This window comes from Pteronotus mesoamericanus, unplaced genomic scaffold (assembly GCF_021234165.1).
Source record: "Pteronotus mesoamericanus isolate MK-2021 breed Mesoamerican mustached bat unplaced genomic scaffold, CSHL_Meso_final contig_74, whole genome shotgun sequence".
NCBI lineage: Eukaryota > Metazoa > Chordata > Mammalia > Chiroptera > Mormoopidae > Pteronotus > Pteronotus mesoamericanus.
The window spans coordinates 16,543,112-16,563,063 of record NW_026555247.1 but is presented as its reverse complement, the minus strand read 5'-3'; the positions used below and the strand labels follow the sequence as shown (position 1 = coordinate 16,563,063).

Here is a 19,952-nt window from a genome sequence, read left to right as displayed (position 1 = left end):
GTATCAATTGCAGGGAATACAAAAATGAACAAAATATACACAATCCCTGCCCTTGTAAAGTTTAGAGTTGGCTCTAGGAAAGCAGGCATTAATCAGTCACAAAAATGTGGTATTTCAACTGTGAAAATGCTTTTGAAGGGAGGTACACAGCACTATAAATATCTGTAATAGACCTGACTTTGTCAAAAAAGCTTCCCTGAGGAAGACATGACTTGAGAAGAAAATAAGCATTTTGGGCAATGAGTAGCAAAGGCTCTATAGCAAGGAGGAGCCCAACACTGAAAGGTCAGTGGATCAAAGGCAAAAGAGGAAACTGAGATGAAGTTGGAGCTGGAAAAAAGTGGGCATATATAAGATATTAAGGGACAAACTCAATAGGATTTAAGGATTATTAGATGAGAGTAAAGAGAAGGAAACCCTGGCTTGTACAACTGGATGCAGGGTGGTACTGGATGCACAGAAATGAAAGAGGACCAATTTTTGGAAGGGAGGAACAAAGATGGGAAGAAACATACCAAGTTTAAGTTTGATTTTGGACACGTTGAGTATGAGGTACCATTGATACCTTCAAGGAGAGATGCTAACCAGAGATGCTGGATATAAAAGTTTGAAGCTCAGCCCTGGTCGGTGTGGCTCAATTGGTTGGAGCACTGTCCCTTAAACTGAAAGGCTGCGGGTTCAATTCCTGGTCAGGGCACATGCCTGGGTTGTGGGTTTGGTCCCTGGTCAGAGTGCATATGGGAGGCAACCAACTGATATTTCTCTCACATTGATGTTTCTCTCTCTCTCTCTGGAATCAGTCAATCAATATTTTAAATTTGGGGCTCAAAGGCAGGGTCTAAGGTAAAGATATACAGATAGAACCCCCTGCTCTCATGCAATTTTGTGGAGGCAAACAGACTTTAAAAAAACCTCAATACACAGAATAGCTTTTGTGGAGTGTGATCTAGCTCCTGGTATGTGGACTGGACTTAGTGACTTACTTCTAACCAACAGTATATGTTGGAAGTAATGGTGTGATTTCACGTCTGGTCATAAAACACACTTCTTCCTAGCTCTCTCTCAGATCACACACTCTGGGGAAATCCAGGGCCATGTTAGAAAGACACTCAAGCAACCCTACAGCGAGGTCCACATAGTGAGAAACTGAATCCTCCTGCCAAGAACCAGTACTATCTTGTCAGACATGGAAGCGAACCACTTTGGAAGCAGACCCAGTCAAGCCTTCAGATAACTGCAGCTCCAGCCGAAATCTTGACTAACAACTTCCTGAAAGATCCTAATTCAGTAACATCCTGCTAAGCTGCTTCTGCATTCCTGGTTCAAAGGAAATATGAGATAAATAAATGTTTATTGTTTAAAGCCATTAAGCTTAAAGGTAATTCATTATTCATCAATAGAAAACTTCAACAGCAAACTAGAGCTATAGTAAGCATTTAGCGATGGAATTTCAGTAATATTGTAAGTAAGACAATTATGCATCCTCACGCCAATCTGACATTATACTGGAGGTCTATGCAATAAGACAAGAAATAAAGTAAGAATTAGAAAATAGACAAAATTATCTCAGCAGATAGAAGGATTTCTACCCAGAAATTCTAAAGAATCAATAGAAGAACAATTAGAGCTAATTCATGATTTCATTAACATTACTGCATACAAGATGAACATAACAATCATTTTCCTGTGTGGTGATAAAAACTAATTAGACCATAAAAAAACAAACAAACACATCACATTCCAAATAGCTGTAAAAACTCTAAGGTATTTGAGAATAAACTTAACAAACTATGTAAGACATGGAGAAAATTGTGGAGCTCTATCAAAGGATATAAAACATTTGACTAATGGACAAACATACCATGTTTGGGAAATAAAACAGCTTCTTCCCAAAATTAATCTATAAATTTATTAAAACTTTTTTAATTGAGGTAAAATTATACATTAATATAATTCTAATCAACACACAAATGAAGCTTTGGGGAATGGATTATTATAAAGCAGAGGAATCTACAGCCATGCGGTACTAAGAAACAAACCCATACTTGTGTGGAATACTGGAAAGAGTTGAAAACTGGTTGAGGAACAAATGGCTTTCCACATGGTAAAACATAATTGAGATCCCACCTTATACCAATAACCAAAGTAAATCTGTGAATAGAAAATAACTGAAGCCAAAGTTGTTAAAACAAAGTAGCAAATATTTTTGGCCTATTACCCTAGTGGCTATGGTAAGAATGGCTATAGTACCTTAAGTTTCAATATTACAGTCTCCACTTTCTATATTGTATTTAGGCCAACATTTCTGCCACTGCCTTTGGGTCAAGTGATTATTAAAATTTAGCACTTAGAAGATTCATTCAGTAGCAAAACCCAATTTTCAGGTATTAGTATATTCTTATTCTACCCAAGTTAATGACAAAAATTTAGTAAAAACCAATCCCAAACCCCTGTACAAAATGATGTTCACATTCCATATAAACATGGATCTTCTCTAACTCTATTTCTCAAGTGTTATCCCCAGTTCAGAGGTTGTGGAAACAGGCTTATCATTTGGGATACTAATGGTATTGACTCCTATAAAATTTATTGGCTCAAATGTTTTAATGTAGAGCATTCAATGTTTGGTATCCTAAGTGGGATGTGACTTTCTAAAGTAATAAACTGACTTAATTTCTAGCACCTTTATACCTTTAAAGGTTTGTATTTTTTTCTAGTCATAAAGTACAATTATATATGCTCCGTGCAAAGAACTAGGCAAACACAGAAGCAAAGATACAAAATCATCTATAAACCCTAGTAGTTAAACACTACTACGACCAATGGGTTAAGTGTTCTTTCAGTCATTCAGAATAGACAGTAGAAATGTTATGTTTTAATGCAATTCTGTAATTCTATCTTGTGTCATTTTTGTGTCTTAAATGTACTTATCAGGAAGAAAAGAAAGGGATGGGTATGATTATGAAGGGCTAATGGAGATCATGATGATGCTACATTTTGATTTTTTTAAATTAAATAATATGCTCAACAGACGTTTCTAACCTTCTTCCTACCCCAATCACTGAACATTATGTCTTAAGCAACATCAAATGTCTTAATGGTCACTTCAAAATAGCCCTGATATTCACAAAGTTATGTCAAAATGCCACATATTATTTTGTATTTAAAGAATAGACATAATAGACATAAATGGATTCAAACTAAGGTGGCTCCTGCCTCATGATTCTGACCTTTGCTCTCCCTACCCTCACCAAAGGATTTTTCTGGTAACAGACTTAGCCCCCCAGCCACAAGATAGTCAAATGACCAGCCAGGCCAACCACAGGACCTCATCCTTTGGTTTCTCGAGTCACAGAGCTGGAAGCCTGTGCATCAAAGACTGCAGTCCGTGACACTGCCCAACACACAAAGGCCACTGGAAGTCCCAGAGAATGAGGACAAGCAGAGACATACAGAACAAGAGGCGGAGGGTACCGATGGTGACCAAATCCCTGACTCTTCCTTGCTTTTGTGAATACCCAGGAATCCTTCTATTAACCCCCTTTTCTACTCGAGAGTTTTAATTGGGTTCTTGATGCAACCAGAACACCTGGGATGGCAGGGGTGGGGACGTGGAACTGATAGGTGAAATTAAGCAGGTGCTGGTCCACTGATGAGACTCCCCTCTACTAGTCATGAACAATTATGAGGCAGACCACATTATATAAAAAGATACTTTTTGTGCCCCAAGTCACAGAACATATCAAATATCATATGTATAAAACTCACCATAGATATAAAGGATCACAACACAACACACATATCCGCCACCCAGTTGAAGAATAAAGAACAGCACCTTTAATGTTCCCACTCCAATCCATCTTTTCCCCAGCTCGATAGCATTCTCTACTCAGAACTTACCATTTTACCTTTTCCTGATAGTTTTACCTCACTGGTAACAATGTATCTTTAACAATGCCTTGTTAACATTTGTTTCTGAACTGTTTATAAATACAAAAAAATCTGAGACTTGCTTTTTTTCTAACACTGTGTTCCTGAGATCCATCCATATGTCGCATATAATTGTAGTTAATTCATCTTCACTACTGAATAGTATTCCATTGGCTAAGCATACCACAGTTTATCCATTCTACTCTTAATGGATATTTGGTTCTTATAGGCTTCTGTTATTACAAGTAGTGCTGTTGTGAATATTCCTGAACATATTTCCTGGCACACATGCAAATACAATGGTACCTCAGTATTGTTGTTAATTCATTCCAGAACTCGAGACAAGTGCCAAAACCGATGAGCACCGACACTGACTCATACAAGTTCTAGCAAGTGCCATGAGTTGGGAGCAAGGACCGAGTGCTGAAACATTTTTTTCTCGACAAAATGTAACATTTACAGGGTTTGATGAGTTCTGAAGCCTATGAGGACTGAAGTATGACTATATATTTATTTATTGCAAGGGTCAGTAAATTTCTTCTGTAAAAGGCCAGATGGTAGATATTTTAGGCTCTGTGGGGTATCTCGGTTGCAACCACTCAATTCTGGTACCACCAAAGCAGCGTAAATGATGTGTAAACAAGTTAATGTAACAGTATTTCAACAGAACTTTATTTATAGGCAGTGAAAGTTGAATGTCATATAATTTTTCCATCACAAATTACAAAATATTATTTTAATTTTTTAACCATTTAAAAAATGTTAAAGACCTTAACTATGAGCCCTGATCTAGAGTATATCCTTAGGGGTATTAGGTCATAGGGTATGCATATTTTAAACATGACTAAATATCACCGATATGTTTTCCCATATGGTTGAAGTGAAACAAAATGCAAAATGAGAGCTCTGGATATGTTATATCCGTGGCAACACTTACAGATGTCAAACTTTATTTTTTGACAATCTGGTGTCTGTGTAATTGGTATCTTCATGTACTTTAATTTTTTTTCCTTTTTACTGAATTTATTGGGGGTGACCCTGGTTACAAAATTATACAGGTTTCAGGAGCACAGTTCTACAACACATCATCTGTGCACTGCACTGTGTTCACCAAGCCAAGTCATGTCTGCATCTACCACCATTTATCCCTCCAAACCCTCCTCCACCTTTCCCATCCTCCTCTCCTCAGCAATCACACTGCTGTCTGTATCCATGAGGTTTTTTTTTCTTCTTTTTTTTACTCTATCCCTCCACACCCAATGCCCCCTTACCTTTATGTACTTTAGTTTGCATTACCCTACCATCTCTGACCTTACTGGCCATTCCATTTACTCTGCCTATTTAAGTCTGGTTCACTTTTCTACTGGGTGGGTTGTTTAGTCTTTTTCCTATTAGTTTGTAAAGACTTCTCTACAATCTGGATTATAATCTTGTATCAGTACAAGTATCTTTGCTCAGTTTAAAGCTTATCTTCCTAATAAGAACTGTCTTTTATGGTTGACATTTTCTAAGTCTTAAATTCTCTATCTACAAACTATTTTAAAGTTTTACTCTTCAGCTTTAAGTAGAGATTCAATGCAGTTTTCTCCCATGTGGATAAACAACTGTTGCAGTACTACTGATGGGAAGTTCATCCTTTCCCTAATGGTTACAATGCCAACTTTGTCCTAAGTGGGGTTTCCAGAATTCTACGTTCAGTTCCATTAGTCTATCTCCGTGCCACACTGATGTCTTAATTATTACAGCTTTAAAATAATTCTTGATATATGGCAAAGCAAGCCCTCTCACCTTTCACTACTTCTTGAGAAATGCCTTGGCTACTCCTGACCTACTTGCCTCCTTAGCTATAATGACCATTTAATAATGACCACTGCAAAAGAAATTAGTAGCTAAAACTGTTTACTATGACTACGGTGAACAATTCTCCTGTTCCAAGAAAATTAAGTTTAACAATCAGAAGGATCATTTTTAAAAAGGTGATAATAAGGAAGGGATTAAACTCAACTTTAATAGTTAAGTTCAAAAATTTTTCAAAATGACATCGTTTTCAAAATAACTTCCATGTCTACTATATTGTGTTCCTTTAAAAAGTTTCAGTATTTTGAAATCACAACTAATTACATTCTCTCTGGATTATTTACTGGGTCCTGGCCAACTATGTTCTTGATACCATGTCAGGTACTGTGTGTATATACAAGCATAAAGCCAATGATCCACACTATGGAAGCTCTTATCATGCCGTTAATCATGAATCTAAGACATGCCATTCACATTGTAAGAGAAATATCAATTCAGGAAACTTGGCAGGAAAAAGACATCCAGATAGGGAAGTTTCTAAATAGGTGTTATCAGAAGGCAGTATAAGATATTAAACTTTATGCAACAAGGTTTTCTTTAAAGTAAGTTTTTTCTAGAGTTGTTTTCTGTCTCTCCTTTACCTAAAACCCTTTATTATGGCTTCCCCCTGTTCTGTTTTCTTAAGAACACTGTTTACTGAGGGACCCAAACCTGAGAGTCCTCACGAAAAAAGTCTGTGGTGAAATAAGTCAGGGGAATGTTATACGCTCTCTTTGCCCTGGAAGAGCCATACTCTCTATTATCGCACTGAAGTTTCTGGGAAGTTCTGCAGTAAGGAAAACTATTTAACTTCATTCACTCAGAACTTCTCATTTTCAAGCACAGAACCTTTCCCATATACTCCGTCTGTCTTTCTTGCATAACATAAAGCAGGTTTCAAATGCCAGTAAATAAAGTAGTCGAAATTGGTTTCAACTCCTGGAATCCAGCAATTTTTAGACTATGGGTTATTTTCTTTTTGCAAAACTGGTGTGTCTGTAAATCTGCAAATTTTATAAAAAAGAAATCCCATTCTGTTTAAAAGTCCCTCACAGGGAAGGCCTTCATGAAGTGAAAGTTAATTCTGTATAATATCTTGATCTAACTGTTTTAAGTTCATATTTATGTTTTGTTCCTTAACATAACATATACTTGGACATAATACAAATAGTTTTGGACAAAAATGGGAAATCCAAAAGTCACCATTATATAAATACCTGAAAGAAAATAATCTACAAACTCCCCCTCAAGGAAGTGAAATTTGTCAACTATTTCTACTATCAATGTTTTTCTTTTTTAAGTTTAGAATATCACATTCTAAAGAATATATCAGCACTGAATGCTACATTCAGTGAGTGCAACATTATTTCACGTATGATACTGTGAGGAAAGAGCACAGCAGGTCTCTTTTACAGTCCTTGCTAATCTCTGGGGGAATGCCTGGAGCCATAGCAACGACCCCTGGCCAAACCCTGGTCAAACTCTGAGAACTAAACTCCTGAAATGTTCACAGTCACTGGTTAAGGATATCAGAGGCAGTGGGTCAGGATGTACCAGGATGTTAGCATTGTTTAAAGTAATCATCAAGATTTATGCTGTGTACCTAGCATTGGTTCTGGGTTCTAAGTTTCAGTTACCAGGGCTGGTCATATGGCAGAAATGTGCCCATATGACCAGCTTCCTATATGAACTCTGGACTATGACATGCCTGTGCTTCTATAGAGACATCTTTTACATGTCTCTATCATTTACAGCTGTAGAGGAAACTGGATCCGTGTAATTCTCGTAGTGGAAAGGCTTAGAAGTGTGTGTGGATCTCTCTAGCATTCACCTATACATACCTTCTTCCTGCTGTTCCTGCATCGTATCCTTTGCTGTAATAAACCTTAACCTTGACTACAACATTAGGTTGAGTTGCATGAGTCCTTCAAGCAAATCAAACTAGTGGGCAGTCATGGGATCCACAAAACAAACACCATTAAAGAATTTTTTTGGCTATTACCCACTTTTCTCATTTTTCAGAAGCTAAATGATCATAATCACAATCTCCTTAAATTAATAAATCAGTGTACAGGATACAGGTTAACACAGGCCCTGACTGGATATCTCACTTGGTTAGAGTATTGTCTCAATATGCCAAGGTTGCCGGTTTGATCCCCGGTCATGGCACATACAAGAATCAACCAATGAAGGCATAAGTAAGTGGAACAACAAATTAATCTCTCTCTCTCTCTCAAATAAAAATAAAATAAAATAAAACAAAATAAAAAAATAAAATAAAAGTTAACACAGTAGACCTGAGAATGCTATCCTCAGAAAGACCTGGTTCCAAGGTTGGCCCTTGGCTGGCATTTGGGAACTTGAATAATAAACAGTTCCCAATACCAATATAAAACTTACCCTAAATGATAAGTGTGCCTCATTGTGTCTAAACTGTCTGTACAAAGAGTATGATTTATGCAAAACACCTGCTTTCCTTCTTGGAGCCTGAAATTTTTATACATGTTAGGCAGAGGATGTCTCCATGACAAGCCCTAATAAAACATTGGCAATGAGTTTAATGACTTTCCCTAGTTGAGAACATGTCATATGTGCAGTCACAATTCATTGCTGGAGGAATAAAGCACATCCTGAGTGACTCCAATGGGAGAGGACTCTGGAAGCTTGCGCCTGGTTTCCTCCAGTCTTCACCCCCAGCACTTTTTCCTTTGTTAATATTGTTTTGTATCCTTTTGATGTAATAAATGTTAGCCATTATTATAAGGAGAGCCAGTCACTGAAACTGAGGGTTATCTTGGGAACCCCCAATACAATCAGCACGTTGAAACATAAGTGAGTGTCTATTAGGTCAAATGCTGAAATTGAAATTTGGGTTCAAATTTCAATTCCAACACATATTAGTTATGTGATCCTATAAACACAGGCCTCTTTATTCCTCTAAATGAAAAACACATACCCACCATATAGTCCCATTATACAAAATTAAATGGGTTATGCACAACACACTCAGATGCAATAGTACATAGCCAGTACTATTAAACAATATTTCTAGAGGTACTTTTTTAGATGAAATAAAAATTTGGGACCCTTTTATATTTGTACTGATGCAATGAGGATTCAAACAACCATCTGGAGTACTGAAAAGAGACACTCAGAGACAAACTTTTAACTGTGTATCTTCAACACTGGCTCTATGAGTGATTACTAGTCCACGCAACAGGATTATTGGGTAAACTCAAACCGGTTAAACCCTATATAATCAGTAGCTCTTTATTTCTAAACCTGTTCTTCATTTAGCCTTCAAATTAACCTCCCTACTGAGAAGTGAATCACTAATTAATTAGTACTGAGCTATGCTTGATAGTTAAATTTCTCAAATTACTAAAATGGAATTTTGGTACAAGCCATTTTCTTGTGCGTATATGAGACATAAAGTCCAATCAATGAAAGTTTGAAGGCTTTGACGCTGTCACAACAAACCCCAATATAAATAGAAGTGGATCCCTGCAGTCATTCATTCCCGGCTATCAACTTACCCCAAAGTGGTTTTTCAAATGAATTCATATCCCAAATCCATATGTCCCACATCTCCTGTTGAAAAATAAATTTCCTATAATCAGTTTATTACAGAATAACTCTATTCTTCCCCCTTACCTCAGCCACCTACTCCACTGGACTACAGGCCAGCTGCCACCTCTCAATCCTGAGCACAGTACCTGTCACAAAATGTGTTCAGTTAATGCTTATTTCATGAATGAGTGAGTCAATGGATAAAGTATCACTGGAACCAACACTAAGCTCAATGGGAATTAAAGCCTCCTCTTATAAATCTATGAGGCTATTAACTTGCCAGATTAGAAAGCCAAAGACACATAAATAGCAGGTGTGGCAGATATTGTTTGTTCCTTATCCCATCCTCAGACCTTATGTTTTTCAAGGTATTAGACTTACAAATGAATTCAAGTGATCATTCCTCTTGCCAGTGCAGATGACCAAATGTCAACCAATGTGACCTAAGGGGATGTCTGCTGGGAAGCATTCAGGAAAGGTTATGCTCCCTCACAGAGATGCTGAAGGAGAAACTAGACTTTTTCACCTTTGGATATTGTTTGTGTAGGATGCGTAGAAAGGCTAAAGCCACCTTGAGGTTGAGAGAAACCAACATGCTGAGAGTGGTCAACTGAAAACATGGAGAGCACATGGGACCCTGATGTTATCATAGTCACTGAGCAGACAAACCGTGAAATCTCCTATTATCTGTACTTCTTGTTAGGTGAGCTATAAAGCCTGTGTTGTTTAACTAGGTAATTCTGCTACTATAGTCAAAAACATCCCAATACACCACTCTGCAACCTATAATTACTGATGTAGATAGGCATGCACTCTGTGAAGAAAAAAATAAGATGTGAATCAATGGAGAATCCAAATTAAGGAGTCTACTTTTAGAGGAGATATGCGAAGCAGAATTTCAATGAAAATTTAATAGCTACAAACTAGAACTTGGTTTATAACATGCCCATCTTAGACACAGCATTAATCTATCACAATCACATATCCCTACTTTATTCAAATTTTAAATATCAAACATGTGCAAGACACTATGCCAAGTACTCTGATGTTCATAAACATGAAAAAGACCTAGGTCGCTCTCCTCAAGAAGCTTCTTTAGGGAGATAGATAACAAGGCAAGTTTGTGTGGCACTTTACAATTTAAAAAATGCTTTTCTATCTCTGCAACAGGTGCCAAGTTATAAGAAGCTATGTGCAAAAAAAGAGAGAAAGTGGTAGGGAGAGTGACTGGGGAACTGATTTGAGTCATTAAAAAGGCAAAAGAGTATTTAAAGTGGAGAAAACTGTGTGAGCTAAAATAGGGAGGCAGTAAAATGCAGGGGGTGTCTAGGAGGCAGCAACAGAAAAAGAGAGATGGTTGAGCGGGTGAGTTCAAAATAGGACAAATCTTGACTATCACACTAAGGAGTTTGAAGAGCAACTGTCAAGGGAAGTTTATCCATGTTTTTACTTTTATCACTTGAATGTAAATGTCAAATCATTACAGCAGAATATGTAGTTTCAGTATTCAGACACTAGGAAATATACTGCCACCATCCACAATGGAAAATCCAGGGATCCGGGGAGCAGTTTCTGGCAAGAGAAGGATCAGGCAGGAACTTCCCCAAGGGCAGGGAACCATGCTATTTTCTGACCATGGCATCCCCAAAGTCTATAAGGTTTTGTTCAGTATCTCTGCCCAAACACCAACTTTAGCCCTGAGTTCTAATGCCTCCCTCTTGCCCTCAAATTATCACTCACTCTCTTTCCCTTACCACCTTCTGAACAAGTAGTCTTTATTCTCTGTCTGTGATTTCTCAGCTCCTCAACCCATGCAGGCTGGCTTCACTTCACTGAAACTGTTTGTTGATCACGTCACTGCAATGTTCTAACTACCAACACCAATCTTTTTCCCAGGCTGTTTCTACTTGATATCTCAGCCTACTAAATTATTTCTGAAATAGGCATTCTATAAATAAAATATAACCTCTTCTTTTCTTGGCTTCCAGGGTCATTTCCTGTTCTTTGACCTTTCTGACCGCGCTTCAGTCTTCTGTACCAGCTCATCCCACTCTGCCCTGGATCTGTCTTCAGGTTGCATGACACTCTCCACACCCTCCTCAGAAATCCACCAATTGTAAAGCTCCACCCACCATGTGCCAATGGCTCCCAAATCTGTCTTCTTCCTGGGACTCTGGTCAGACTACAAGCTCCTCCAGCATGAGAATTTTTTTTTTTCCATACTTGAGCCCTAAAAACCTTATAAATTTTCTAAAGATAGCAGAAACATATACAAAATAGCATCTCCTTCCCAAAATCATTCTTTAATGTATTCTAAAGTTTACTTTCCATTCTACCACCAAACACTAATTTATGCCATAATATATATTAATCAGTTTATTACCTTGTAAGCTTCACGTGTACAGAGACTTTGTTTAATTCTATTTACTACAACACCTGGAACAGTACCTGACACATGGCAGAAGAGTTTAAAAATTATTTGTTAAATGAATAAAAGTACCAGGATAAAATACCACCTAAGAAGGAATAAAGGTAATTGAAATTAAAGAATTTTAAGGTTTCTGTGTTTAGGTACAGGGTAGAAATATTAACTTTAGACCTTTTAAGATCAAACACTAAAAAATTTAAAGATAACAACTAAGTAAAGACAATGGGAAATTAAAAACCAAAGTAGAAAAAAAGGAGGAATAAGAAAATCAATCAATTCAAAAGAAAATGAGAATGAAATTTAAACTCAAAAAACTCCACACATGTAGAAAGCACAAAAAGAAATGGTAGGACTAACTCTCAAAACATTAATTAAGAAAAAATATAAATAGACTAAATGTATCCATTAAAAGATAAAATGTCAGACTGAATCTTTTAAAATAAAAACTATATGTTATTATGAGTCAAACACTTACGATTCAGAAAAGTTAAAAGTGAAAGCAACTTCACCAAAGAAAATACACAGATGGCAAATAAGTACATGAAAAGATACTTCGTATCATGTTATCAGGAAAACGCAAATTAAAACAACAGTAAAATACCACTATACACCTAGTAAAATAGCCAAAACCTAGGACACTGACAACACCAAAAATTTGTGAGGAACTGTCTCTTATCCAACAAGAATTCTCATCACTACTGGTGAGAATACACAATGGTACAGGCACTTTGGAAGACAGCTTGGCAGTTCTTACAAACCTAAACATACGCTTACCATACCATCCAGCAACCATGCTCCTTGGTATTTACCCAAAGGAGTTAAAAACATGCCCATGTAAAAACCTCCACATGAATGTTTACAGTAACTTTATTATTACTGCCAAAACTTGGAAGCAATCAAGGAGTCCTTCAGTAGGTGAATGGATAAATTGTGGTATATCCACACAATGAAATATTATTCAGCATTAAAAAGAAATGAGCTATGCCCTAATCAGTGTGGCTCAGTTGGTTGGGCATCATCCCACAAAGGGTCGCCAGTTAAATCCCCGGTCAGGGCACATGCATGGGTTGTGGGTTCAGTCTCCAGCTGGGGCACATGCAAGAGGCAACAGATCGGTGTTTCTCTCCCCCCGCCCCGCCAACTTCCTCTCCATCTCTCCAAAAAAAAAAAAAAAAAAAAGCAATGAGTTACCAAGCCATGAAAAGACATGGAGGAACTGTAAATGCATAAATGAAAGAAGCCATTCTAGAAAGACTACATATTGTATGATCTGAACTATATGACGTTCTAGAAAAGGCAAGACTATGGTGACAATAAAAAGATCAGTGATAGCCAGGGGTAGGGGTCAGGATAAATAGGCAGATCAAAGAGGATTTTTAGGGCAGTGAAAATATATTGTATGAAATTATAATGATGGCTACATGTCATTACATGTTGGTCTAAACCCACTGAATGTACACCAAGAGTGACCCTTAGGAAAACTATGGACTCTGAGTGATTATGATGTGTCATTGAAGATTTTATCCTTGATTTAAAAAAAAAAAAAGTACCACTCTGGTGAGTAATGCTTATGATGGTGGTGGCTAGGTATGTGTGGGGGCAAAAAGTATATGGGAAATCTCCGTACCTTACTCTCAACTTTATTGTAAACCTAAAACTGCTCTAAAAGGTCTTTTTAGATGGTACTTCTGGCCAAGATGAAGGCAAAGGTAGATACACTTTGCCTCCTCACACAACCAAAAGGAGGACAACAAATTTAAAAACAAAAAATAACGAGAACTGCCAGAAAATCAAACTGTATGGAAGTCTGACAACCAAGGAGCTGAAGAAGAAACATTCATCCAGACTGGCAGGAGGGGACCCATGCCAAGACAGCGGCTGGCGGTCTGGGCAGCTCCACGTTTGTATGTGGATAAACCAGGAGGAACAGCTGGGAAGTGAGACAAACCGCACAATCCACGGTTCCAGTGTGGGAAAAGAAAGTCTCAGAACCTCTGGCTGTAAAAAACGATGGGGGTTGTGGCGGCAGGAGAAACTCTCAGCATCATAGGAGAGAGGCCCATGGGGGCCTAGAACGTACACAAACCCACCCACCTGGGAATCAGCACCAGAAGGGACCAATTAGCTTATGGGTAGCAGGGGAAGCAACTGAAAGCTGCCGAGAGCTGAGCAAGTGGCATTGTTCCCTCTCTGACCCCGCCCCAACACAAAGCATCACAGCACAGTGACCTGGGTTGCCCCACCCTGATAAATACCTAGGGCTCTGCCCCTCCCAACGTAACAGGTATACTGAGACAAAGAAATATGGCCTAAATGAAAGAACAGAACAAAGCTCCAAAAACAGAACCAAGCGATGAACAGAGAGCCAACCTATCCAATGCACAGTTCAAAACACTGGTAATCTGGATGCTCACTGAAGTGGGTGAGTATGGTCGCTAAATGGAGGAAAAAGCAAAGCCTATGCAAAGTGAAATAAAGAAAAATATACAGGGAACCAACAGTCAAGGGAAGGAAACCAGGACTCAAACCAACAATTGAGAGAAGGGAAAGATAAACATTCAACCAGAACAGAATGAAGAATCAAAAAAAAAAAAAAAAAAAAAAATCAGGAGAGGCTTAGGAACCTCTGGGACAACTTTAATCGTTCTAACATCTAAATCATAGGGGTGCCAGAAGGAGAAGAGGAAGAGCAAGAAATTGAAAACTTACTTGAAAAAATAATGAAGGAGAGCTTCCCCAATCTGGTCAAGGAATTAAGACTTCCAGAAAGTCCAGGAAGCCCAGAGGGTCCCAAAGAAGTTGGATCCAAGGAAGCACATACCAAGGCACATCATAATTAAGTTACCCAGGATTAAAGATAAGGAGAGAATCCTAAAAGCAGCAAAAGAAAAGGAGACAGTTCCCTACAAAGGAGTTCCCATAAGACCATCAGCTGATTTCTCAAAAGAACCCTTGCAGGAAAGAAGGAGCTGTCAAGAAGTATTCAAAGTCATGAAAGACAAGGACCACCATTCAAGATTACTCTCTCTAGCAGAGCTATCATTTAGAGTGGAAGGGCAGATAAAGTACTTCCCAGGTCAGGTCAAGTTACAGGGGTTCATCATCACCAAGACCTTATTTATATGAAATGTTAAAGAGACTTATCTAAGAAAAAGAAGATCAAAAACTATGAACAATAAAATAACAATAAACTCACAACTATTAACATAAATATAAATAAATAAACTAAGCAAACAACTAGAACAGGAGAGAATCATATAAATTGAGGTCAGAGGGAAGGAGGAGGGGAAGAATGGGGCAAAATGTACAGGGAGTAAACAGCATAAATTGTAGGTACAAAATAGATAGGGGAGGTTAAGAATAGTAAAGGGAATGGAGAAGCCAAAGAACTTATATGTATAACCCATGGACATGAGCTAAGGAGGAGGCAATGCTGGGAGCAGGGACAATGCAGGGTGGAGGAGAACAAAGGGGAGGAAAAAAATGGGACAATTCTAATAACATAAGCAATAAAATATATGTTTTTTAAAAAGAATGTACTAGGAATCCTATGCAGAACAGTAAAACAAGAAAAAGAAACAAGTTTAAGAACCGTAAAAGAAAAAGAAATAATAGAAAATCCAATAAAATAAATAAAATCAGAACTAATAAGAATTTTTTGAATGGTTGCTGGATACAAGATCAGCATACAAATTTCAATGGAATTGTTTTGCTACAGTAAATAAGTAAACTCTGTTAATATTCATCTAAATACAGTTCCAGTCAAAATCTCAATGTATTTTTTTATTGAACTTCAACTTTTATAGACTTAAAGCAAATCCTAAAAATCACATGGAAGAGTAAAGCCAAGAAACCCAATATAATTTTGAACAAGGTGAAAGAACTGTGTCTAACAAATATCAAGCTATGTTAATTAAGTCACTGTGATAAATGGACAAAGACAGTATAAAAAGACCAGTGAAACTGAGAATCCAGAATCAGACTCAGATGAATATGGGACAGAGAAGGCACTACAAATCAGTGTGAAAAGGATGGGCTATTTAATAAATGTTTATCCATTTGGAAGAATAAAATTCCTACCTCACACCATAAAACACACCAATTCCACGTGGATTAAAGATTTATAGATATAAATCTCTAAAATATTTTAATACAACATAGGCAAATATGTCATTGGGTAGGGAAGAATTTCTTAAACAATACTCAAAATGAACAAACCATAAAAGAAAAAAATGAATAATTTCTAGTGTGATTGAAAATTAAAATTCTTAATACAACGAAAGATATCAGAGTTAAATGATAAGCCACAGACTCAAGGAAACTACACACAACAGAAATAATCAACAAAAAGTTAATAACGAAATATACTAAAAACTTCCAAATTAAAACAACCACACACACACAAAATAACCAAAAGGTATGAATGGACAAATCACAAAGAACCAATGAATATATAAAAATATGCTCAATCTCAGTAGTATTCAGCAAAATGAATATGACCTAATTAGATTGGCAAGAAACACAAGTGTTAGTAAGAAATAAACAAATAAGACATTTATATAATGTTCCATGTATAACCTGGCACAGCCACTTTGGAGAGCAATCTGGCAATATCTAGCAAAGGGGAAGAAAGTACTACCCTGTCACTCAGTAATTCTATCTCTAGATACCCGGAGAAGTTCTCTTGCACATATGTATACAGAGATATATACAAAGACTGCAGCATTGTTTATAATGGCAAAAAAGGAGCAATAACTTAAAGGTACCTCAAGAGAAAAATGGATATGTAACAAAATACTATATAGCGGTTAAAATTTAACTAGAACTATGTGCATCAATATGGCTAAACAATGTTGAATAAAAAAACAACTATGCAGGATACGTAAAGCATGTTCCATTATATAGTTTTAATGCATGTTAAAATCAGACATATTATTCATGATATAAACATGTAGATAGAAAATATGCATGAGAATAATACACCAAATTCATACCATGGTTGTAATTTCTAAGAAGAGAGGAAAGGGCTTCGACTATATTGGAACTTTTAAAGGTAAAAGTTACCTAAATTGTGGCAGATTGCTAATTGCTCACCTAATACCTACTTTCCTTTTCTTTTGAATGAAACTGCTGTACTACTAAGACTGGCAATTTGCATATCCTGGCCTGCCTTGGAGATTAAGGTGGCCAGTAAGATAAAATAAAAAAATCACTGGGTGGAGCTATGGGAAAAGTACTGAAAGGGAACTGGCTCCACTGGGACCTGGGCCCCTTTGCCCTTACTCCTTCCTTTATCCTCCTGCCTGGAATGTGAACACAAAGGATGGAGCTGTGAAGAGGAGCTGTGCTTCTCTGCAAAAATGAAATGACCCTGAGAAAGAAAGGTACAAGCTAAAGACCGCAAACCAGAAGCATAAAAAGGCAAGGACCTTGATGACCACATGGCAGCCATATCCTTAGAGGAAAAAAATTCTCTTTAAAGCACTTCTTTGCGGGGAAGTTGGGGTGCAGGAAATCTTTTAGATGATTACTGACACAGAAGCAAATAGAGAAAATGTTAAGACAAGACAGGGGGAGAGCTGGCTTGTGAACCAAAAAGGTTACCAGTTTGATTCCCAGTCAGGGCACATGGTATATTGTCCCCAGCTGGGGGAGTGTGAGAGGCAACAGATCACAGATTGATGTCCCTCTCCCTCTTTCTCCCTCCCTTTCCTTCTCCCCCAAAATAAATAAAATCTTAAAAAAAAAAAAAAGATGGAGAAGGAGGTTCATGAGTGTTCCTCATCTCCTGCTACTGTACTTTTATATATGTTTTAATTTCTTTATAACAAATAATGTTATGTCTCTGATTTCAGATTCTCAAATGTTACCAAATAGGTAACAGTTAACCAACAGATAAAGCCAAAATGCAAAAGCAACACATATACTTTATAAGGCGGCTAACCAGAATAGATAGTCACTAATGACGGGCACCAAAGTTTGCCACCCCAAAGTATGACTTTTGGAATATTGATTTTAAGCTGGTTATTAAAAAACAAAAGACTCAGAAAGAACCTTTGGTCTTCCACCTTTATCTGCCTAAAGGAATTCAGGTAAAGGAGGGCATCATCTAAATGCAGCAGATGGAGAAATCTAGCAAAGCCTGTTTGTTGGATGCCCTGCTGTGTCCTATTATTTCATGTGGCCCAGCAAGAATTTGTGTACCACAGGTTTGTGCTTTCTCATTTACCTGTGAACTTTCTACTTTCCCTTTGAAGTCCCAGACCCCTACCTTCCTTTCTTCTGTCAAGAATGGCACATAAACCTCAACTGCCCATCTGTCTTCCAGTCTAATATTCTTATGGAACTCCCATATGCATATTTGTAATAAATTTGGACACTGTCTTTTGTTAACCTGTCTCATGTTAATTTGACTATTAGTACAGCCAGAAGAACTTGGAAAGATGGGAGGAAGATTTATTTTTCATTCCCACACTAGAACCTGGCCAACCACACGCAGAGGGAGCAGACAGTCACTATACTATAGCTACTAGCACTGCTACCGCCAGTTTGGATAACAAACAAGAATGTAAGATACCACAGTCTCTTGGCTCTGGACTAGAGATGAAAAAGACCAAAAACAATCTGCAAACTACATGGAAACTGTTGACATTCCCTTTTCCCTACTTTCCTTCTCCTTGAAATCCCCCCAGTGCAGTGCCATACTTTTCCTCCTCCACAACTGAATCATCTTGGAAGAGGGAAGAAAAAATATCAAAGGACAAGTATCCTAAGAGGAAGTTTACTTGTCTTTTACAACTGCAAACTGGAAGGTTCTTTTGAGAACTATTTCACTTAAAACACTGCGTGATGTTACTTGGTATTAACTGAAGTGACATTTTGAAATCTAAAAAGTTTTAAATTTTGCTTGACAGACCAAATAAAAGCAGAAATTTGGGATGGGGGTACATTTTTGGCCCATGATAATAACCTGAAATATTTAATTACCATGTGGAAAAACAAAACAAAACAAACCATTGTTCATTTATTAGTGTATTCCGGAAAGATAGTGCTCTAGTTAATCATAAATTCTACCGCATAGATTTATCACAGGTACCACACACTGCAAAACACTCTTCCATTTTCTTTCCGTAACTAGTCAGCAATTTGGTATATCCGTTTTTGTTTTGTGGTTCTTCCTCTCCCCAATTTGGTTTCTTTTTAGTTTCACCTTAATGCCACTTAACTTCTTTCATTAGCTTATAATTTTAGCGGTTGTTTTGCATTCTCTCCTGGTGATCTTATTCAACCTTCTGGCTAGCTCCCTTCTAATTCTGTGAATGGCTTAAGCTTCATTCCCTCAATTCAGTCCCCTTGCCCCCTTCTCAGATTGTCTCTGCATTGATACTAGGTAAAATCCATACTAAATGATAACATCCTAAGTGCCTTTTCTTGGAATTTTTTCTGCTCTTTGGCAGCACATTATAGGTTTCCTGCTCTCAGAATCAAAAACACCACTGTAACTAGGTGTTAACAATGTAATAGAAAATTAACAATTGTTTAAAAAGTCCCTAAAATAACCTATTTAATTCACATCATTAACTCAAAACATTTCTTCTGCATTATCTTTTTTAATTCCACCTAATTCTCAAAATTGTAACCTGCCAAAACCTCTTAACACTTGAGTTTTCCCTCCTTTCCTTCTTTCTTACACTAAACAGGCACACAGTTGTCTTTATTACCAATAGAAATATAACTAAAAGATAAATTGTTTTGCAAATGGCATTTCTCCACTTCAGCTTTAGAGAATTTAAAAATTAAGTTCATAGGCAAATTTTCCAACACATATACTATGTTACAGCCTAGTAATATAGCTTCCTTTTTTTTAAACCATAAATTCAAGAGGAATAATTATAAAATATTTAAGGATACTACATTTTAACATTATCAAAGAGCATATACTGTTAAAGAAATATAAAATTTTACAGCTTTAAGGAAAAGTCCTAACAGTACTGAACGAACAGTTTAATTTAATTGTAACTTTCAGTTTTGTATTTTGCTGTGCTGTTAACTGTAGTTCTGCCCTGTACACAGTATGTGCTGATTACCAAAAATAGAACAGCAAAGCAGTCTTAAAGGGGATGAAACCTTTATCTGACACAGCAGTTTGTTGTTTTATTATAAAGAACCCTAATCTTCAGGGATAGTT

The 19,952-nt window shown here is 37.2% G+C and overlaps 1 protein-coding gene across 3 annotated transcripts in view; it reads right to left on the bottom strand.

Annotated features, from left to right (window-relative positions):
- GALNT1 (polypeptide N-acetylgalactosaminyltransferase 1) overlaps window positions 1-19,952 on the bottom strand; it is a 134,075-nt gene that overhangs the window by 79,604 nt on the left and 34,519 nt on the right. Inside the window, exon 2 of one of the 3 annotated variants that reach the window (XM_054583530.1) lies at window positions 9,303-9,357. The exons of the other annotated variants lie outside the window; for them this stretch is intronic. The gene's annotated coding sequence lies outside the window, so the exon portion shown is untranslated. The remainder of the gene's footprint in view (window positions 1-9,302; window positions 9,358-19,952) is intronic. 3 annotated transcript variants of the gene reach the window in all.